At 32.3% G+C, this 24,739-nt stretch overlaps 1 protein-coding gene across 6 annotated transcripts in view; it reads right to left on the minus strand.

The window, feature by feature from the left end:
* Nucleotides 1–512: 512 nt before the first annotated feature.
* Nucleotides 513–24,739, minus strand: part of LOC122507571 — a 190,699-nt gene continuing 166,472 nt past the window's right edge. Inside the window, exons 6-7 of one of the 6 annotated variants that reach the window (XM_043620362.1) lie at nt 1,574–1,735; nt 513–599 (exon numbers count right to left, since the gene is read on the minus strand). The gene's annotated coding sequence lies outside the window, so the exon portion shown is untranslated. Of the gene's footprint in view, nt 600–646; nt 1,736–7,815; nt 8,265–24,739 lie in introns of those variants that run through there. The other 5 variants (XM_043620359.1, XM_043620361.1, XM_043620366.1 and 2 more) reach the window with 5 other exon arrangements.

Here is a 24,739-nt window from a genome sequence, read left to right on the forward strand (position 1 = left end):
CGGAAATTTTAACACGGAATTTTTCTATCTTGAAAAAATACTTGTTTGACACTGTCCATTGGAAAAATATGAAAGGATGTCCCGAACTCTGATAAACGAAGTCACCTCACGAGCGATGCAATCGTATCACGTGATTACCGGAAATCGATGCGGTTCCCTTTGGAAACAGTTTCACCCTAGAGCGAGGTGAAGTTACGTCTTGCGTATCAAATACCATTTCCTTCCAATCAGCGCGGAATCTTGAGCATCGCACTGGACAATTGAGCGTTCCCCTCAATCAGATATATAGTGACTCGCTTTATTTCAACAATTAACGGTAATCTAGTTCAAAGCCACTACTATTGTAACAGAAACTTCGATTAAGAATAAATTTCTTTCTGATTCAAATCACAACAAATAGGACCAAATGCAGTAAAATTACTAAAAATACATAAGTATAAACATGATAGAAATTATACATAAATTAATTTTAAATGTGTTTTATTTCTTTTCCATCTGCAAATAACTTATTTCCCCGCAATCATTACTTCACGGAATTTTCATTTTATTAATATTATATATTGAATATACAAACGTTATCAACCCTGTCGAAAGTTTCACTGAAAAAAATAATATTTTAAACTTTTATTCCCTTTATTTTCAAAAAACTAATAAAATTCGGAAAAAAGTGACACCTTAGCGACAAAAAAATGTTAATTTTTCAATCTGCCAATGCCAGATATTTAACAAAAACCCTATTTTTCAACAATTCGTCTAATTTCTTTATATCTTCCAAAAAATTAACATTTTTTAACGTTCATAGGCGCATTTTAATAGTACTTTTTTAGAATTGAGATTTTTTTACAAGAATTTATCTACATACATTCCTTTAGAAAATGCAAGTCAATAAATTTGAATAAAAAAAGTATACAAATTTTAAAGGTATAATTAATTTCTAAAAAATAGTTTTTAAAATTCAAATCACACTAAGTTTACAGGCTATTTTAAAAACAGGTTCGAAATACCCTAAAAAATCCTTAAGATTTCTCAGGACATCTCTGAGACATCCTACGGATATAATAGTTTCCGGATATGCGTAGGATATCCTGAATACCAAGATGCTGTTAGGGACTTTATGTGATTATAAATTTATGAAACTAGGTTTAAACTTTGTTAAGATTGTCGAAACATTGTCAATGCGCATGTGGAATATCAGGGCAAAAGAAGAAAAGTCTTAAATAGCATTCAATGTGTGTTCTTACACTGTCAGAACAGTGTTTTGAGTGTCAGATAAGCGTTTCAAAACTGTTGACTAACATACATTTTAATGTTCTTGAAACACACTTCTGACAAACTATAGACATACAATTAAGTATTTGTGGAACACTAAAACATTCTATAATACACGAATTGAACATATTTATAATTGTATTTGCATACAGACAATTAACAGTTAGCAAACATTAAATAAAACACTATTTAAACATGATTAACGCACAATATTTTCGACAGGGTAATTACATCAATAAAAATCAAATAACTCTGTTTTAGAATTTTCAAACGTAGAAGATATTTGCGAGAGCACACAACTTACGTAGTGTGCTACGTTGGAGAGTTAAGCGTTTAGTTCGTTGAGTTGATCTGATTAGAGAGTATTGATCTTCTTTGACGAGCGGACAGCTTGACTGACTGGGTCAGGGTGGCCTTCTTCACGGTCTCAGTATTTTCTGTCCACAATCGTCTGTGTCATTTTTATCTGCAAATCGAAAAAATTCTTCACCTATTGTTTGTATAAAAACAACCAAAATATTGTCATAAACACAATTTAATCCAAATTTTTTACATTTAGTGAATAATAATATAAATATTTCGATATGGCTTATATTAACTTTACAACTATAAATATATTTTAAAGATACACTACCGGTCAACTTTATAAGACCACTTGCAAAAGTACATTAAAAACAAGACATTCTTTAAATGTTGATAACTTCATAACTATAGTGAGCCTCTATAAAAAGCTGACTCTGCGGCGGCAAAATGTTTTTATATATAATTGGGAAAGATATTTTTTATCTAACTATATTACAAAAAGATATCGCCGCCGCCGCCGCCGCCGCTGTTTCAAGATTCTGTAAGGGCGCCCTATCCCAAAGGGGCCGTCAAAACTTATGTCAAAATTGACCAATTTTTTTACCTATAGGTCAAAAAGAGGATAACGGCCTCACATTACGTCAAAATCTATGTCTAATTTGACCTATTTTTTTACCTGTAGGTCAAAAAGAGGATAAATAACGGCCTCACATTACGTTAATATAGGTCAATTTTGAGGGCAGTTTTGACCTAGGCGTCAAAATTTGACAAAGAATTCAATTTTGAGGGCAGTTTTGACCTAGACGTCAAAATTTGACAAACAATTTCCGCTACCATCAAAATTTAGGTGAATTTTAAGGGCAGTTTTGACCTACGCATCAAAAATTGACAAAGAATTCCCGCTACCCTCAAAATTTAGGTCAATTTTGAGGGCAGTTTTGAGCTAGACGTGAAAGTTTGACAAACAATTTCCGCTACCCTCAAAATTTAGGTCAATTTTGAGGGCAGTTTTGACCTACACATCAAAATTTGACAAAGAATTCCCGCTACCCTCAAAATTTAGGTCAAGTTTGAGGGCAGCTTTGACATAGACGTCAAAATTTGTCAAACAATTTCTGCGCGCAGACTTAATGATGAGGTGAAGTTTGGCATCTGACCTAACAATGTAAGGTAATTTTTAAATTGTGTTTGCTCTTACACCTATAATTTTGACCTAATTTTGACGTTTTATTTTTACTCCCTCATTTAGTTACGTCATAATCTATGTGTAATTTGACTTTTATTTAACTACAACTTAAAAAGGGACAATAAAGGACAATAAACGTATCTATGATACGTCAAAATCTATTTGAAATTTAACGTCTTTTTAACCTATAGGTTAAAATGGGTCAAAATATATGACAAAGTTTAATCTAATTTTTGACATATAGATAAAAAAGGTCCATAACGATTGTTACATTACGTCAAAATCTATGTGTATTTTGTCATGTATTGTATGCAATTTATTAAGATGCATTGATATTAAGAAAAAATTACTTTAAATTTATAAAAATTAAAATAAATATAAAAATAGAGATAGGGGGTTGGTGCGCGAAGCGTGCAGGGGGGCGAAGCCCCCCTAGTTATATTACAAAAAGATATCGCCGCCGCCAATGCCGCTGATTCAAGATTTGTTAACCTACAGGTGAAGACTTGACAAGAAAACTCTCTCACATTATCTGCCCTCAAAATTTTGGTCAATTTTAAGGGCAGTTTTGATTTACAATCCAAGACTTGAGAAGAAAATACCCTCTGGCCTATTCAGTTTTCAAAATTTATATCAATTTTAAGGGCAGTTTTGACCTACAGGTCAAGGGTACGCACAAATCCTCTCTCTGACCTCTCGGCTCTTAAAATTGACCTAAGTTTTAAGAGTAAACCTCCAAGTTAAGATTTTGTCTGGAAACATCCTCATTTTGGGTAATTTGTTGACTGATTTACAAAAAAGATGCAAAAAGTATTAAAAAATCTACGAAAAGTTCTCGATTCTTATTGATTTGCAAAACTTGAATAATGCTGATATTTGGGAAAAAGCAAAACTTTTGAGGGAGGCGTTCGATAAAGACTTAAAGAGTTCACTGGCTGATGAACTGATTCATTTTAAAACATACCGATCAACAAAATTTAAAGCGGCTGACGCGAATTTAAATTTTGAAATGCTTAAAACAAAATGATCTTGATAAATTGTTTCCTAATGTTAATATTGCATTCAGAATGTTTCACTGCATACACTAAAAAAATGATAATGTCAATGTTGACATACAAGTATGGTTAGGATTTATAGCTGAAACAGCAATACTGTATTGCAGTTCTTAAAATACAGTATTGGTGTTCTCCACATACATATTACTGTCTCTCATATACATATTTCTTATTTGAAGGGCGTTAAAGATTATTCAAGATCGACCATTGAACAGACTATTGAATTCTTTGTCAATATTGACTATAGAAGCAGAAATTTTACGTTTAATAGATTGCCATGAAATAATTCAGACTTTTTCAGTTGAACAACACTGCGCAATCAGTGACTGAGCCCTAATTGAATTTTTTAAAACTGACCTCTGTTTCGTAATCAGCGACTTCGAAATCTTTTTATCAGAGTAAAGAGTTTCAAGTTATTCCGACGATTTTTTAAAAATTTGTCCGTTATATTGGATCCGTAATTTTAAATTTTCAAAAACTAAAATACGTTTTTCATCCGATTTTAGCCGCATTTCAAAAATTTTGGCACCCGCTGTTCCTGTAGATAATTTTTTGTTAATTAAGGGCATGTCCAAGTTGTAAAATGTAAACAAACCAAACACAAAAATCGCAATTTTGTAACAGCCATTTCTCCCACAAAAATTAATATTTTTTCACATTCTTTACAAAAATGAAAAATTAGAGTGTCAAAGTGTCCAATAAATCATTTTTTACTATAAGCAATAAAAAGCAATTAGTAAAATAACTAATTAAAATGACCTGTAAAAAAGCATTTTTGACGCGTCGCGAAAAATAAACTGTTTGAGTGTATCAACCGCACGGATGATGAAGAAGTCCCATGTCAGCGATTAGACCTTCAACATTTTGTTTTGAATTAAACTTAGTTATTTTCTCATTTTTTTTAGCTATGCTAGGTATAGTTACCAAATTCAATACTTTAGTTTACCATTTCCATAAAGAAAATGTTGAATTTATGTTTATTTATGCAAATGAGATGGTCGAAAAAGTGCTTCATTATAGACTGAATAGTGAAGCATTTTTTCGACCATCTCATTTGCATAAATAAATATAAATTCACATTTTCTTTATGGAAATAGTAAACTAAAGTATTGAATTTAGTAACTATACCTAGCATAGCTGAAAGCATGAGAAAACAACAAAGTTATAGTCGAAAACAAAATGTGCATTTTCGCATGGTGATATCATTGCGACCTTGGTACGGCCTGCGCACGCGCAGAGAGAAAAAAAGTTCACGTCGCGAAAAATTAAACTGTTTGACTATATCAACCGACGCGTCAAAAATGATATTTTACAGGACATCTTAATTAGTTATTTTACTCATTGCCTTTTATTGTTCATAGCCAAAAATGATTTTTTTGGACACTTTGAAATCTAATTCTCCATTTTTGTAAAGAATGAAAAAATAATAATTTTTGTGGGAGAAATGGCTGTTACACGGAGAAACTTTTAATACCACTAATTCTTAAAACTGGTGAGACATTTTAGTATGTTAGGTTAGATTCAAGGGAAAAACGACATAGGTTATAGAAATTGCTATTGAGACTATCAAAAACACTCATTCAGTATATATTTTACAGTTCTTCATAAGGAAACTAACGAAAATTAGTATGTTGTTTTAGAAAGAAAATAATAATTTTTGCAAAGTTGGGAAAGCCATGAATTAAAAAGAAACACAACAAATTAATTGTCTATAGATACTCATAGAGACGATAGTGATACTTGGATCTGATGGTAGATGGCATTAGTGTATGTCACTGTAACTGTAGGTAAATATATTTAACACGACGTAAGAACCTAACCTATATTAACGCACACACGCACACGCAAGTAAAGACACGACGATTGGTCACGGAAACCGAAAGATCGCACGATTCGTTAGAAGTACACAGCTGAATCGTCCTTATATATTAAACGAGTGGAAAAATATGTGCCTTCGAGAGAGAGCATTTTTTAAAATAACTTACTAATCAAATTATGTAAATAAGTAAAAGTCGTGAAAAAAATTATGTTATATTGAGGAACAGTTCTTGAATTTAATTTGGCATGAGGAGACATTCACGTTTATTAATAAAAGGTTTTTTTCTTTCATACACGTGTGAATTTCAACTTCGAAAACATTAGGGTTAGTTCACGACGTCAGGTGATGGACTCGGTGATGCTCGGGCGAAATCGGTTAAGTCCGCCCGCAGTCCTTCCAAAATTGGTATGTTACGTTAGAATGTCTGTTATATATTCTATCTATATGTGGAAAAAAGGTTAGAATTACCGTATTATTTCACAAACAAAAACTAGCATTTTATTCTTTTCTAAAGAAAAATAAGACTATTTCTAATGCAGATAGTAATTTTTGTACACCGAAGGTTGCTTAATATATAACGAACTTATCATATTTTCGTATTAATGTTGAAATTATTAGCACAACGCACGAAAAATCCTCACATTCTAACGTACTTTTAGAATAAAGATAACCAAATATATTCAATATTAGAACAAAAAGTTTCTCCGTGTACAAAAGTGCGATTTTAGTGCTTGGTTTGTTTACCTTTTGGTTTGTTTACATTTTACACCTTGGACATGCCCTTAACCGCCATTTTGAAAAGAACCAGTCGCTTTAGGTTTTTCTTGCTGTGGGTATATGATCGCGATATTTTTATCTTTTGAGAGAATCCCATTACTTTTGCGCAGTAAAAAAATTATGAAAAATAAATTTCTTTTTAAATCGAGTTTTTTAAAGTTGTTTATAACTTTTTTCATATTTGTTATAAACAAATTATAACCGCAGTATCTGAAATAATGATAAATTTTACGTTAGAAATGGTATATGAAAATTTTTTCTAATGTTATTTCTAAACAAAACAGAATTTTTTTGTTAAGTATAAAAATTAATTAAAATCTATGTGTATTTTAAATAAAAAATAAATTAATAAAAAAATCAACACGTTTGAAAATTTATTTTGTAAAATTATATATTTGCTTGTAACATACCATCCTTATTCCCAACAATTTAGTTAAATAACACAGTGCAACAGCATTTTTATTTCTGGGATCGCATGGGGTGATTTTAATAGGTTTTTTGATGCCGAATGCGAATCCGTAATCAGAATTGTTTCATCACCCTAGATTTTTGAGAAATTTGACCTTGGAAATTGAAAAAATGCCGTTTTTGGGGTACTTTTGGTTTTTTATCACGAAATAAAAATTTTTCCTAGGGTTTTCATTATATGGGTACGAAAGCCCATATCCTCCTTAACAATTTTCAATTTTGACATTTTAAAAATATCTATTTTTCGATGAGCTATCCTTGTTTGAAGTTCGCATCGTAACGTCAAATGGAATAACAGTGAGAAAAATATTAACATAATATTAATATTATTAATTTTAACCCATTTTTAAAAATTAGATATTTTTAAAATGTTCAAATTGGAGATTGTTGAGGAGGATGTGAGTTTTCGTAAGCATATCATGAAAACCCTAGAAAAAATTTTTGTACCCTGATAAAAAACCAAAAAGTATCCCAAAAAAGTCCTTTTTTCAATTGTTGCACTGTGTAATAGTCATTTCTTTTATTTAAGGCTATGTCTAAGTTGTGAAATGTAAACGAACCAAGCACTAAAATCGCACTTTTGTAACAGCCATTTCTCCCACAAAAATTAACATTTTTACACTTTCTTCACGAAAATGGAAAATTAGATTGTCAAAGTTTCGAATGAAATCATTTTTGACTATGAGCAATAAAAAGCAATTAGTAAAATAACTAATTAAAATGACCTGTAAAATAGCATTTTTGACGCGTCGCGAAAATAAAACTGTTTGAGTATATCAACCGCACTGACGATAAAGAAGTCCCATGTCAGCGATTGGACCTTCAACATGTGGAAGGGGAAATTTTTCCCTTTCCTCCTAGTAATTACAAGGGAAAGGGTAAAAACTTCTTCATCGTCCGTGCGGTTGATATAGTCAAACACTTTAATTTTTCGTGACCTGAGACTGTTGCTCTCTGCGCATGCGCAGACCGTACTAAGAATGCATTGATAAAGTTCCTTTATGTGGTCCAGAATGGCATGATAGGGCTTTAGATAAGTCCAGCCGACGAAACTTTTAAGGATCTCGTCATCCTCGGGAGTCCATTCGTCATCTGTTTCCAGAGGTTCTTTATAAAAGTTCAACTCTTCCACGAGAGTGCTGTATCTGTCGGAGAAGGAGGAAATAAGGAGCCGGAGTCGTTTGACTAGCTCATTTTGCTCGCCTAATTAGAGACGCTTATTTGCCTAATAAGAGATCCTCCATCTCTTTAACTGAGACCTCTAACATTCGAGACTGTGACCCATAATTTTCCTGCAGGTTCTCTAATACGTTGCCAAATCCAGCCATGGTCAATTTAGGACAAGATTTCGGATTGGTTGCCAATTGTCCTATGTTGAAGATCAAGTCTGAAATGATAACAATTAATCAGCGTGAAGGTATAGTTTAAGGTCTTGGATATGTGATTTGCATATTATTTTAAGGGATAGGTCGGACAGCTCGACTACAGTGGGGGAAAAAATTTATGTCATTTTATAGGGTCCTACAAATCGGGGATTTAACTTAGCTGCAATTTGTTTCTCTTTTGACGATAAGGTGCGGCCACGCATAAGCACAAGGTCATTTATTGTGAATTTCGCGGGTCTATGCCTTAAAGGAGCATTCAGACCTCTGCAGGCTGTCTGTCTGCGCAGCCAGAAGCAATAAGAGTAAGGGAGAAGGTGTAATAAATTTGAATTTCATTACTCTCTTACTCTTTTACGTTACCATGGCAACCTGCAGGCAGACAGACAGGCTGCAGAGGTCTGTACGCTCCATAAGTTGTAATATTTAGCTTGCCTTTGATGGGAGAATTCTACGTTCTTATTGACAAAATCTTTTAAAACTCGTAATTTTTTCATACGGTTTCCCCACAGGTCGGTAGGGGTAGACTCAATTTCTGTGGGGTCACTTTGGTTTCTTTTAAGGGAATTAGTGGGTAAGAGGTCTCTTCCGAGTTTCTAGAGATGAATGACGGACAGTATTATAGGCGAACGGAATTTTTCCTATGTGTGAATCCCAATCTATATAATCTTCATCAAGATAAGAAATAATCATAGTTTTAAGAACTCCATTCACACGTTTGACGGGGTTCGCCTGCGGGTGGTAAGGAGGGGTTGTTGTGTGATAGATATTGTATTCGTGGGAAAGGGAATGGATCGTATCATTAACAAATTCGGTTCCGTTATCAGTTAAAAAGACTTTAGGGGCTCCCCAACGATTAATAATTGAAGCGAAGAAGGATTTTTTGATTAATTTTCCGGTTGCCGAACGTAAGGGGATTATTTCTACCCATTTGGTAAAAGCATCTTGGAACACTAAAATGTACTGGAATCGGGATTTACTGGTCGGAAAAGGACCCATAATATCAGCACAAACAACAGTCCATGGTTCTTTAACAACTCGTTGACCAAGGAGTCTGGCAGAAAGTTGTTGTTCGACCTTACCCCTTTGGCAAGTTTCACAATATTTAATAAAGCGAGCTATATATTGGTAAGATCCAGGCCAATAATGATCTTTTGCTACGCGCATATACGTCTTTTCAATACCAAGATGGCCGAATTGTGGGTCATCGTGAGACTCGCAAATTATCAGGGATCTGTCATTGTCAGGGGGTACTAATTTTCATTCATTCAAGTCAGGGAAAACAGCGGATATAATTGGATCTGGATAAAATCGATAAAGTTTACCTTGGGACACTCGCCAATTAGGAAACTTTTTTGTGAATTCGGTCACTGCTTTAATTTTCTGTAGGTACCAGGAAGTGGGATCAGGATTAATTAGGCAAAGGTTTTCATCAGGTGGATCAGATTCAGTGGGTAATGAGTCGCAGAACATTCGGGATAGGGCATCGGGTACATGGTGATTAGCGCCTTTTCTGTCTTAAATTTCAAAATCGTACTCTAAGAGGGAAAGTGATTATCTTGCTAATCTACCAGTTGGGTTCTTTAATTTGTGTAACCAGAGAAGACTACTATGATCTGTGATTACTTGGAAGTGATAACCTTCCAAATAAGCGCGGAATTTATCAATGGCCCAAATGACTGCAAGGCACTCCTCCTCAGTGCACGGAGAGAAAAATCAAGCGTTTGTAGTAAGACATGGTCTATACTTAAAAAGCACGGCGCTGTTTATACTCGATTTGTAGAAATCTATGCTAAGAGAGTAGGGACCTATACTCTTTTAGTAGAGACCTATACTCTTTTAGCATAGATTTCTACAAATCGAGTATAAACAGCGCGTGCTTTTTAAGTAGGGGAGAGTCTCCAGTTGTGAGACACCTCCAGTTGTGAGACAGTCAATTTTTTTTAACATGCAATATTAAAAAGCCGATTGGTTTATATAAAAACATTTCTTTTTATATGAGCCAACTTTTTCGTGTACGCCGAAGCGGATATATAAACTGTTTTTGTTAAATACCAACACTGTGTGTGATAATCGACTAAAAAGCGTTTTTTCAATACATGCAAAGTACTTTTTTTCCAAATTAATTAATTGGAAAAGGTAAATGTAATGCATTTTCTTTTAGTGTTTTCCTTATATTTTGTGATGCAATATTGCATTGTTCCAATATACGGTTGAAAATAATTTAATTTTCCTTTTTCAAAATAGCGCAAATTTCTGGGTGTGAGACACAGCATATCACCAGTTGTGAGACGGTGTCAACACCCATCTGGGCAGCATAAAAAATACGACTTTGCAGGCATACTATTTAAATGTTGTTTTGATTTTTTTTCCAGTATTTTTGGGCATGTCAAGTGGAAAAAAGTAAATTGATTCAGAAGAAATCAATTTTAATGCTCTTTTTCAAGCTATTAAATTGTGTTTATTTGATAGTCATATTTTGTCGAATAAATATTATTTAGTATATAATAATATATATTATTAATATATTTAATTATTTATACTAAACATAACTTTTTATGTCAAACTTATTAAATTTTAGCAATTTTTAATGAGTGTCTCACAACTGGAGACATTTTTTTTTTTTTTGAAAAAAGCGATGTGCTCGGAAAATGTATCGTAAAATTTTTTGAGTTCATCGAAACACTATACTTTCTTTTAATAAAAGTTGCGTATTTCTGTTACCTTTCGAACGGTGTATTTTAATTACAATTTCGTTTACCCGTTTACAATTTACGGGTCAAAAATGAAACCCGTCTCACAACTGGAGACTCTCCCCTATAGACCATGTCTTACTACAAACGCTTGATTTTTCTCTCCGTGTGGTACTGTAATTTTGTTCAGCCAGGGTAAGGGAGCGACTAGCATAAGCTATCACGTGTTCTACTTTCTTTATAGTTTGGGCCAGGACAGCTCCGAGGCCGGTATTACTTGCATCAGTCTGGAGCACAAAAGTAACTTCAAAATCGGGACAAGATAGGACGGGGGCTTTAGTGAGTAAAGATCTGATTTCGCATTTAGCCTGATTGATTTTGAGGCCAGCTTTCTTTAGATTGTCTAAGACTCTTTTTAGCCAGACGAGGTGATCTTTAAATCAGATAGTAGGTATATTTCCTACTATCTGGGTGAAGGGGAATCTGGAGGAAGCCTTTTTCGAGATCTACTTTTGAAATGTAGCGGGCCTATCTTAATTTGGCCAAAATAGCGTTTATTTGGGAAAGAAGGTACGCATCCTTTACTGTAACCTTATTGACCTTACGTAGATCGAGACAAAAACAGTAAGTCGAGTCAGGTTTTTTCGCCATAACTACAGAATTTCTCCAACCACTATTGGAAGGTTCAACTACTTCATCTCTAATCACTATATCCAGGTTAGAGTACATATGCTCCATTATCTTAGGAGAAACGAGATAGCAACGTTGTCTTACTTCAGGGTGGCCATTTACGTCAATCACAGTGGGCCAGGATCGTCGATTTTTGGCCAAAAATCATTATTTAAAAGAGAACAAGATATTTACGAATAACAAGTATGCTACTTACAGTTTTTGAGGTCGCTGATTACGAATCTGAAGTCAGATTTCAAAAATTCAAAATGGCGGATCCAATATGGTGGACATAAATTTTTTTATATGAATCAATTTTAATGAAGCATAAATATCTAAAGGTTTTTTGGGTCGCTGATTACGAATCTGAAGTCAGATTTCAAAGATTCAAAATGGCGAATCCAATATGGCGGACATAAAAATTTTAAAATTAATAAATTTGAATTAAACATAGGTATCTATGGGTTTTTTGGGTCGCTGATTACAAATCTGATGTCATATTTCAAAAATTCAAATTTAGGAATCCAAAATGGCGGACATACAATTTTTAAAATTAATCGATTTTTATGAATCTTTGTATCTAGGGGTTTTTTAGGTCGCTGATTACGAATATGATGTAAGAATTCAAGTGGATTTTAGATTGGGTGAGATTCGCCTACAATTTTTTGCTCGGGAGTTTTTAAGTTCGGTGATTACAAAACTAGTGTCTATACAATTCAAAAATAAAAATTTTTTTCCTGTTATTAGCCTACAAAAATAAAAAGTACTGTAGTTTCCAGGATATACCACGAGGAGGTTACAGGTAAAGATCCCATTTTGTATTTTTTTAGATTTTTAAAATTTTTTTGGTTTTTTTTAGACCTGATGTTTACTTATAGGTATATAGTTTATCGCGTGGGTATATTAGGTGCGCATGTAGTCCTATTGGAGAATCTGCTTTTGTTTCCATGGATCGGATAAACACTCCATTTCATATCTAAATCTGATTTCAGAAGCAAAGTGCTCATTTTTACATTTTTAAAATCTGACAACAGATTTGTAATCAGCAACCCGAAAAACCTCTACATACCTATATCTCATTGAAATTGATTAATTAAAAATTTTTTATGACCGTCATTTTGGCTACCTGCTTTGCAAGAGGCCATATAACCAACAAAAAAAAAATTTTGATTTCTTGAAATCTGACATCAGATTCGTAATCAGCGACCCAAAAAACCATAGAGTTATTAGCATAGAGTGCGCAAGCGACCAAAATGTTAGACAGCCATACCAAAAGTAGACCCCTTTTCTTTCTTTCTCTAATAACGCATGCGCGATAGTGAAACAGCTGATGCATCGAAACAATTGTTGCTTGCTTGCTGGCAATTATATTTTTCTTTTATTTACGTGACAAATAAATAATTTAAAAACATTTTTAGCAGGAAAAATGGTATTTTATGTTAAGTTTACCTGCTTTCAATTTATATTCATCGAAATAAGCAACTCAAAATTAAAAATTCCAATTACTATAATATTATCCATTCGACATCCAAACTAGAATCAAAAGTTGCGTCTTAACTTCAAATAACAGCCAAATAGCTTTTTTTCAACATGACTTTTTAATCCCACTCTACCCTATTTATTGTAAAATATTTATTTTACATTTAATTTTATTATATTTAAAACGATTTTTCATGCGATCTTGTTAGACAAAAACCTAACCAAAAACTTTTATTCTTGCACATGCGCCATTAAAGAAGGTAAGATAAGGGGTCTACTTTTATGCTTTTGTCTCTTTCTATGCGCCTAAGAATGCCTCTTACGGTAAAAGGTATAACTCGCGCACTCTATTCTAATAACTCTACACTGCAAAAATAGGTGTCTTATTTGATATCTTAAAATAAGATGTAAGATGGAAAAATGGTATCTTACATCTTAAAATAAGATGTTTTCTAAAGTATCTTACTGATTTTTAAGATGTTTTATACGTCTTAGATATTTCTTCTGTCTTAAAAAAGTAAGATACTTCTGTAAGTTTTTTAAAGTATCTTAAATTAAGATGTTTCTGTCTCAATAAGATGTTTAGCGATAAGATACTTTAAACATCTTAAATTAAGATATTTCAAATAACTTAAAAAAGACTACCAAAACATCTTAAAAAAGATACTTCTTTTTGCAGTGTATGCAAAAAACCCATATATACCAATGTTTAATTCAAATTTATTGATTTTAAAATTTTTATGTCCGCCATATTGGATCCGCCATTTTGAATTTTTGAAATCTGACATCAGATTCGTAATCAGCGACACAAAAAACCATTAAATACCACTGTTCATCATAATTGATTAATTTTGAAAATTGTCTTTATATATTTATTGCATATATTTATATGTTTATTGCAATATTCTTGTAATGTTGAAAAAATATGAAAAGGCGCAAAATGGCACATATTGGCGTCAAAGTAGACATGCTAAGTAATCGTTCTATAACTTGTTTTTCCAAATATTATGCGGCTCGGAGGAGCTCGACTAACTAAAAGTCGGCACTCTATTAAAAAATCAACTATTTTTTAACTTCAATGGAGCTACATTTTCATAAATTTTATTTTTTTAAAGTAACTATTGGTTTTTTTACTTCAATATATCTATTGATGAGAAAAAATAAGTACTTATACAAAAATAATTAATTTATTTCTAGATATATTAAGTATTTCAATCAAAAACATTTTATTATTTTATCGCAAATGTTAAACTTTAAATAGTTCCAGAAGACACAATTTTTTATTATTTAACAAATCCTTTATGCAATAAATTCCTTATTTACTATTAAATACTGTGGATAAATTCTTTTGTGCATATTTGAAAGTTGAAAAATTGTATTTTTGGCCAAAATTTGACGATCCTGGCCCACTGTGCAATGACGTGCTCTATCCAATCGGTAAATCCGGGTTTTTCTGATTTTTCAGGAAGTTCGCGGGTAAGGAAATCTCTCAATTCAATGAGCTGTTCATTCGTCAATTCCATCAGGCCATTACATTCTTCTAAATGGGGTTCATTAAGCTTTTCAAAATGATAATCTATGCCTGGGGAATCATTAAAAGACATTTTCTGTTTCCAAAATCGATTTTAATATTAAAAAGCTTTAGAAAATCTAGTCTAAGAAGAAAGGAAAAGGGAAGTGAATCTAATATGCGAACAGACAGGGATTTTTGGTTGCCTTTTAATTCCAGGGGAAGGGTAACTTCGAAAGACACGGCAGTTGTTTCACCATTAGCAAATTGGACGTTACCAAACTTACTAATAACTGGTAGTGCCAATTTTTCAGTGAATTGGAGGATTTCAGAGTTAGCAAAGGTCCTGGTGGCTCCACAATCAACAAGAGATTGGAAGAATTCATCGTTTATTTTTAGGATCAAAAACATATGGGGTTGTTTAGAGGAATGATTTAGGGCTGAAAAGTAAAGTTCTGCAAGATTAAAGGCGATAAGAGATGTTTCATTCACATCAGTTGTGGGTGGGTTACTCATGGAAGGGTTTAAAGAGGGAGGACTGGGTTCAGCAGGGTTGATTCTATTAGGACTATCAGGTAGGCTTAGAATGGTATAATTTTTATCTCTTTGAACTATCTCGAGATCGGATTCTTTGATAAAGAATTTATCATTCTCGAAAAATATAAGAAAATCTGAATCTTTGGGACTATAAGCACTCTGAGATCCAGAAAGTTTAGCTAACAAATCAGGGCTACTTATTTCGAGTTTGTGAAATTTAAGCCTCTCCTCCTTGACTGCAACAGGGCTTATAGGGGAAGACGTGGACTGTTTTGGAATCGGGGACGCCCTACTCAGCGATTTCAATACTAGTTTTCCGAACACTTGGGACAATTTTTAACTGTAAACTCTTTACGGCTACATTTATAGCAGTAAATTCGTTTAAGTCCTTTACAATCTGTAGCTTTATGACCAACTAGGCCACAATTCCAGCAGGTTACAGAAGCATTATCTTCGGAATAAGGGGCAGTTTCAGGTGTGTCGGTCGGTTTGGGGTCATTGCTGTTTTTAGTTCGGGTGGGTTTCTTGTCACAATTGGCCTTGGGATTATGTTTGGGTTTTGGGCCTTGATCTGAGGGTTTGCTATTGGATGACGGATTCGGTTTCTTGTTATCTCGTAATATATGAGCTTTATCTAAGGAGGATTCTCCAGAATCACTAATTTCGTAACCTAAAAGATTGATCATTTTCTTCTTTCTACTGTGGGTGCGGGTTGGAGGCTCCTTGTAGGACAGATCAGGTAATAGGGATCTATCGGGACGAGGAGAGGGTCTAAAAGTTCGCACTACTCGGAATGCTTTTTCAGCGGCAACTGCGGCTTGCTCCAACTGTGCAAATGTTCTAATAGATGATCGTTGTATTGACAAATAGAGCCTAGGGATTAAATTGCAGTGGGCATAACTAATTTCATCACTTTTGGATATTCCAGAAGAAAGTATATCGAACATGGCCAGGATACACGTCAGATAATCTGCTACGGGCTCATGTTTTCCCTGGGTACGCCTATAATAGTACATTATGATACAAGTTCGAGAAAGCGGAGTTTATAGAAAGGCGACGTTAGCGCCACGAATCGAAAGCGAGTGCAACAGGCAACACGAGTTGGAGCCGAGGGCGAAGCCCGAACGAGTATCATACACTACTTTATATAATAAGTGCATAGTTTTTATAAAAACTGAGCAAAAAGTGTGGTTTAGAGGTTATCTGAGAGGGGGGGAGACACTTTGTCACAGACGATCCGAACCGATATACATTCAAACGTACTAAAACGTTTTGTCGCGCGGGGGGTCCAGGGGCAGCGCCCCGGTTGGGGGGGTTCGGGGGGCGAAGCCCCCCGACCACAAAAAAACCAAACTCAAAATAATAATAAAATTAACTAAGATTTTCAAGAAGGACATGTTATGAAGCCCCAAGCCACAGGACGCTTAGGAGGGCGAAGCCCCCCGCAACAAAATGGCGTATATATGTTAAAATAAAAAATACTGTATTATTTAATAAGAAATAGAAATCAATTGTAATACATACATGTAATAGCATAAGGTGTCATAGGAAATTCTAAATTCAAAATGCTGTTTCTATAAAAAATTCCATTAAAACAAATAGTAAATCTTAGATATAAAACATTTATTTATAAAAGAACAAGTATTTTATACATTCAGATAAAGTAATTTTACTTTTATAACAGTTATAGTACGTTGTATTAAATTTACTTTACATTTTAATTTTTTCTAAGAATGCGTTAAATCACAATATTATTATTTAAATATTAATAGCTTAGTTTTTGGAAGTTTTACGTACATATAGCTTTACTTTAATTACGTTATTGCTTAGCAAAATTAAATGTGACTTGACGTGGATGGGCCAGTATTTACATTTTCTTTTGATTGGTTTAGACTCACGGCGCTGCTAATCTGGGCACAAATTTTTTTTTATTATAAACTGAATCGTTGACGAAGCTCATGGCAACCTTATCCGACTTCCATCCGCCAAGTCGCTTCAAGGCCATAAGATCTCCTTCTTTATCCGCCAAAATCGTCGCCGAAGTACGACGAAATGTGTGCCCAGTGTAGGATTCCGGGTTTTCCAATTTTAAATATTCGGCTATCTTTTTAGGCATAGATCCGAAGAAATTAATACCCATTGGTTGTTTCGTGCATTTCCCATCACGCAAAGATAAAAAAACGATCACATTGAACATCTTTTGGTCGGAGGGCTTCGTACTTTTTAAACATTTTATAGAATTCACCATCTATGATAAATTTTCTTGGAAGATCATTTTTAGTTTCGGGAATCGTAATCAGAGCAAAGTCATCCTTATTCTTAATGTCATTAATAGACACGTTGTTCAGCTCTTCTCTTCTACACGCTCCACAAATTCCAAGAATGAGTGCTACCTACAATTAATATATTAAATGTTATTTTATTTATTATTTATTTTATTATTTATTTTACTATTTATTTTACTATTTATTTTACTATTTATTTTATTATTTATTTTATTATTTATTTTATTATTTATTTTATTATTTATTTTACTATTTATTTTACTATTTATTTTACTACCTATTTATTTTATTATTTATTTTATTGTTAACTTTCATTTATTCTTATTTCAATTTAAACAACTTTATTTCTATTTTATTTATTTCTAAATACTGTCAGCTGTAATTTATAGGATATGTTTATTTAAATTGTAAAATATGATTTGTAAAAAATACCTTAATGGCTAAATACTGGTTATCAGGTGCCTCGTTCAAAAACTTTTTAACTTGTTCCGGTTCTAAAACGTTCGTCTTCTTGCTTTTAAAACCTTTTCCATTTTTTGTCAAAAAAGCAGACAATTGCTTGTACTGTCCAATATCCAGGTTATGAAAATTCAAAATCGTTTTTTTCAACATTGAATATTTTGCCCAAAGACTCGTAGGCGCGTACTTTTTACTTAAATTGTCGAAATAAACGAGAAGTGTGTCTTCTGAAAAAGAATTCCTGTTTTCTCGCTGCTGCCATTCAACGAATTGATCGTATACGGCTCTGTAATGATCAGCTGATTGTCGGGAAGCAGATTTCTCGTTACGCGTCTGGATGCTTCGAGTATATGCTCAGCTGTAGTTTCTTTGTCACACGTCGCTTTAGATAAATTTATTTGATTCATCTTTTTAAAAGTCTTTTTTTTACTGCACACGCGATTATATATATATTATAAAAATGATACACGGATATCTGTTCAATCTCTAGAAGACAACATAGACAATAAACATAGACAAGAAACCTAATCTGCAGAACAGTTTGAGAAATAGATTCCTCTCGGCAGATGGCGCGTCGGAAGCAATGTGTAAAATACGTGAGTCAAATAGTGTAGTATAATGTCACTAGTGTGTTATAAAAGTTCTAACAAGTGTGTCATAATGTAACTATCCTGTTATAAAAGTGTGATATAAAGTAACTAGCATTAATTGCGCATGCGCCCTGGCCATTATCGCTTATTTATAACATCGGATGCTATAATACGCGATTTAGGGCACTTTTTCCATGCGTCGTAAACGACACTTTATATGCACGTATTATATAAATCTCTTAATTCAGCTCAAACTGAAAATCAGGATCACTGAATCTGATTCTACAAGCAGTAGCGAAGTCTGAATAGGAATACCATCTGTTTTTGTTCGTGTCGAACCATCTGGCGGCAATTCCGGAAAGAAAGAAGGGCAATAGTCGCAAAAGCTCGTGGTCATCTATTGGGATCATAGCTCGACCATTATCAATACGTGTTAAAAAAGTGTCAGTGTCTTCACTACTAGTACCTGAAAAGCTAATGTTCCATTTACGCATTATGGCATAAGTGGATGCCAAAGGAGTGTAAGTCGAATTACGATGTGGATAATCATTATAACTTCTATAGTGTGGTTGACTTCTGTCGAAATTATGTATTTCTCTTTGGTTGCGGTAGCTATATCGGGGATTATGAACATAGTAATCTTGAAGCTCGACAGAGTCAAGTTCTGCATCAGGAAATTGGTCATAGGGGAGCTGTGATTTTTGGTCACGGGGTTCAAGGTAACGATCAACTAGGTCTAGGGTCATGAGAATCTCGATTAATAGTACTAGGAGGTTGCGACTGTGGATTTTGAAAATTTTGAGAAGCATCAATGAATATTTGCGAACGGGGATCATGGGAACGTCGAATAAGGGAAATAGATCTATCGTCTCGACCGTCAGGTGGGAATTGTCTATAATAATCCGTTGGTGATCTCGGAAATTCATACTCCGTATTAGGTCTGCGATACTGGGAAGAATCTTCCTTTCTATTCTTTACTTGATCAAAGGTTTCAGCATAAGAACGATGAACGATTTTCAAATTTTTTTACAAAACTGATCCGCCATATTGGATCCGCGATTTTGAATTTTTTAAAACTGACATCACATTCGTAATCAGCGTCCCCAAGAACCCCCGAGTAAAGAGTTTCAAGCGATTTCAGTGTCTTGAAAAAGTTTGAGCACTATGTTTCATATATGAGCCATTTTTGTAGTTTTAGCCGCCATTTTAAAATAAAAAATTGGTCGCTTCAGGGTTTTGTAGCTGAGGGTCCACGGACGCGATATTTTGAGCTTTTGAGAGCATCTTCCAGCTTTTTTCCCGTGAAAATATGTCTAAAGTGAAATTTTTTCTCGGAAAATTGTGTTTTTTTGGAAAAAATTGTTTATAACTTTTTAACAATTTGGTATAAACAAATTTTAACAATAGAATCTGAAAAAGGAGTAAATTTTACGTTAAAAATGGTAGGTGCCAATTTTTTTATATGCACTTTAATTAAAAACGAGGTCCTCAAAGTTCATTAAAATTTTTCGTCCGTCTGCGTCTGGTCCTTAATGGGTTAATGTTTAATAGAAAAGTTGACTACATTTTTTAGTTAATTTATAGGTACAATTATATTTTGAATTGAATTAAATAGAATAAGAGATTTATTAACACTTGATAAAATTTTTTTACATTATAAGATAACACAGTGCAACAGAATTTCTCTTTTTTATTATTTCTGGGATCGCATAGGGTGATTTTTATAGGTTTTTTGATGCTGAACGGGAATCCGTAATCAGAATTGTTCCATCACCCTAGGTTTTCGAGAAATTTGACTTTGAAAATTAAAAAAAGGACGTTTTTGTGATACTTTTTGGTTTTTTATCAGGGTACAAAAATTTTTTCTAGGGAATTCATGATATGCGTACGAAAGCTCACATCCTCCTCAACAATCTCCAATTTGAACATTTTAAAAATATCTAGATATTTCGATGAGTTATCTTTGTTTTTGTTCATAAACAAAAAAACAGTGGTTCATTTATTTTTGATTTTCCTAAGAATGTAATAATTTCTTTAATGAATCATTGGTTTCTGCTTGAGATTTAATGGGTTAATATTAATAATATTAATATTATGTTAATATTTCTCTCACTGTTATCCCATTTGACGTTACGATGCGAACTTCAGACAAGGATAGCTCATCAAAAATAGATATTTTTAAAATGTCAAAATTGGAGATTGTTGAGAAGGATATGAGCTTTCGTACGCATATCATGGAAACCCTAGGAAAAATTTGCGTTCCCTGATAAAAAACAAAAAAATACCTCAAGAACGGCATTTTTGCTGATTTTACGATGCGACGCGAACTTCAAACAAAGATAACTCATCGAAAAATAGATATTTTTAAAAGGTCCAAATTGGAAATTGTTAAGGAGGATATGGGCTTTCGTACGCATATAATGAAAACCCTAGGAAAAATTTTTATACCTTAATAGAAAACCAAAAAGTACCCCAAAAACGGCCTTTTTTCAATTTTCAAGGTCAAATTTCTCAAAAATCTAGGGTGATGGAACAATTCTGATTACGGATTCGCATTCAGCATCAAAAAACCTATAAAAATCACCCTATGCGATTCCAAAAATAAAAATGCTGTTGCACTGTGTAATTATCAATTTGTTAGTAAAATTATAAATTTTTTAAAATAATTGATTAATTAAAATTATAACAAATAATATTTTATCTCATTTATTAGAATAGACTTTAAAAGAGTACAGAAAAAAAGCAAAATTTAATATTGCATGGTTGCTACAGAGTCTGGAAATCCTGGAAAAGGTACGGAATTTAGGACCAGTAAACAATTTTTATACAAAACAAGTATGTAATCCCCGCTTTCTCGGCGCGTTTTTGAGACGCAAAGTATGCCTTTACTTCAAGCAGCAGTTTTACGGTCCTAGGACGAGAAAGTAGTCTTTACCGTCCGCTTGCTTTTAGTAGTAGTCTTTTTCTCGTCCTAGGACCGTAAAACTACTACTTGAAGCAAAGCCATGCTTTACCTCTCAAAACGCACCGAGTAACCGCGGATTATATTCTAGTTTTGTATAAAATGTCATGTGTACCTCGGACGCACGCATTTCTCGTCCTCGTTGCACAATGTACTATTGTACAAACAACCGTTAGTAAACAGAAGATAAAGTTTGCTCAAAAAATAATTTTCCATCTTCTGCTAATTATCGGCTGTGGTTACTTTTTAAGAATTGTGAATTAAATTAATTTTCATGACCCAGATATTAATTGATATTATTGTTGCCATAGTTTAGGAACAAAAAATAATTTTTTTTAATTTCAAAAAATTTCTGGAATTTTGCCTGTTAAAGATTTTTAAGAAAATTTTAACTTAAATTTAAAAAATATTTTGATCTCATTGCCATATAAAAATCTCCAAGGAAGAAAAATTTTTGGTTTGTAATTCTGATTAAGATTTTGGTATTTGGAATAAGTTTAGAAACATTTTTAGCGCTGAAGATTTGTTATTGGGACAGAAGTTTTTTAATTGATGACTGGAATTTCATAAGTATTGACCTGGAAAATCCTGGAAAGAGCCTGAAATTTTAAATTTATCACTTTGTGGCAATTATGTATTCAAATATACTCAAAATACACTAAAAAAGAGTAAATTAAATTTTGTAACTTTAGATTTATTTTATTATTTACATTGTAAATTTACAAGAGTAAAATTATGAAAATTCTTTTTTTTGAGTTTCTTTAATCTTTAGTTAAAATACTTTTTTTAACGAGTGACTGCGTTTTAAGTAGTCCCTGGTAATTTTTTTTTTATTTGGTTCTGTCATTGTAGAATAAATTTTTATTTTCTAATAAAAACCGACATTATCGTTCGGAGTTTATCGATATTTCAGTACGATACGATATTTAAAAAAACAAGTGAATGGACGATATTTACTTTTTTAGCAATTTTTGAAAACGATCAATATGAAGTAAGTTAATTTTTATTGCTCATGGCCAAAAATGTTTTCATTGAAAAATTTAACACTCCAATTTAACATTTTCTTAAAAAAAGTGTAAGAATGTTAATTTTTATGGGAGAAAGGCCTTTTTGTTTGTTTACATTTCACAACTTGGACATGCCCAAGTTTTTTTTAAAAACGAATAACTTTTATCCATTTAGTTAGATTTTGTTTATATTTTAGGTAATAATAGTTGATTATCAAACAATTTAAAGTGCAATATTAAAGAAAAAAATCCAAAATTTGCCCGGAAAGAAAGTCAAAAATAATTTTGATTTCATTTTTTCGGGCATAAGCACCCCTTCGATTTTTTTGTAACTATAATATTTGGATTCGTTATCTTCTCCAGAATTTTTTACAAAAAAAATCCCTGGAGACTTTAAAACTAACCAAAATATCGAATTTTTTGTCTCGAGGTGCACAGATATCGATCTCGCGTAAACACGCCTGAGATGTGTACCAAACGTTCTTAAGCGTGAATTTTCGCATTCTAATATTTTTCTGTTAATTTTTAGTAAAAAAGGAAGGTTTAAAAATAAAGTTTTGCAATTATAAATTTGATTTTAAACAATTTTGAATCTTAAAATGTGTATGTAATATATAAGGGGCAAATTTTCTCAAGTGTACCAATGTCAAAATTGCAAGTTGTTACATCGGGCTAATATTTTCACAGTATTTAGAACTATGAATGAGTACTTAAAACCACCAAGTAATTATGAAATTTTATAAAAAAAATTGTAGGGGGAGGGGGTTGAAGATTTTGGAAAGGTATAAACAGTGAGTTTTATAAAAAATCGTAGCTTTTATATAATAAAGAAAAAAAAATTTGACCTATATTTTTTGGTAGGTTTTTTCTGCTCTTTCAAATGGTGAGAATTTTTTTTCAAAAATTCAAAATTTAACCCTTTTTTGAAAATTAAAAATTTTTAAAAAAATTTTTTTTTTTTACTAAACTTTCCGGCTTAATATTTTTTGACATTTTCTAAAGTACATTTTTTTATATTTTACATTTTTATGTAAGACGAGATTATTTTTTTTATCTGAATAATTTTTTATTATTTTAATATCAGTATCAAGCGTGATACACGCATAAGGTGTTGAATATTTTATTTTAACAATCGTTGCAAATAACTGGAATACATTTTTTTAGTAGAATTATATAAACTTTTGATTTAAAAAAAAACTAACACTTTATCTTTATTTTTATAAATATTTATTTGTAAAACGTCAATTTAATCAAAATACTTCATATTGTAAAATATTTCAATTTTTATTAATTAATTAATTAATAATTAAAAAAAAACGTCATTTTTTTCGTTTCACATATTGAAAGTACACATCATAAGCTTTCTTTTAAAAAAATTTTCAGAAAAATTTTTAATTTTCAAAAAAGGGTTAAATTTTGAATTTTTTGAAAAAAAATTCTCACCATTTGAAAGAGCAGAAAAAAATTTACCAAAAACATATAGGTCACAATTTTTTTTCTTTATTATATAAAAGCTACGATTTTTTATAAAACTCACTGTTTATACTTGTCCAAAATCTTCAACCCCCTCCCCCTACAATTTTTTATAAAATTTCATAATTACTTGGTGGTTTTAAGTACTCATTCATAGTTCTAAATACTGTGAAATTATTAGCCCGATCTAACATTTGGGTATCGTCAAAATCGTTTCTTTTTAACCTAAAAACAATTCTAGAAACTAGAAAAAAATTTTACGATGCCGTTTAACCCTGTCTAAATAACAATACTTTTCCCATTTAATTAACATGGGATTTTTGCACTTTTTAGAAAATAATTATTATTTCGTTTATAATACTCTTTGACTAACTAACAATGCTTGATTTTGCTTCTATTATGATTCCTTTAGATAGAGAAATTTTCATATTATCGCGAAAAATTTATTACACAAGTTTTAAAAAGGTCAATTTCATTTTTATTGATTTTTCTGATTATTTTGCTAAATCTACTTATTAATTAATTTTTATTCGGTATTTCATTGAAAATTTCTTGTTATATGCATCGAATTAGACTATAACAATAATTTCAATTCATAAACTATCTAAGAATCACACAGTAGACTAAATCCATTTCAAATCAGGCATGTCGAGTAACTTCATGTCATAGAAAAAAAATTGTTTTGCTTGTCATTTTTTTTCTTTGGAGTATAATTTAATTTTCTTTCTTGGGTCTTGTAGATGGTCTTGTCCTCTTCACAATTCAGTTTGAAATTTTAAAAAATATTTAAAATTATAAAAATAGGGGATGATTTTC

Source organism: Leptopilina heterotoma, unplaced genomic scaffold (assembly GCF_015476425.1).
Source record: "Leptopilina heterotoma isolate Lh14 unplaced genomic scaffold, ASM1547642v1 Lhet_472, whole genome shotgun sequence".
NCBI classification, from domain to species: domain Eukaryota; kingdom Metazoa; phylum Arthropoda; class Insecta; order Hymenoptera; family Figitidae; genus Leptopilina; species Leptopilina heterotoma.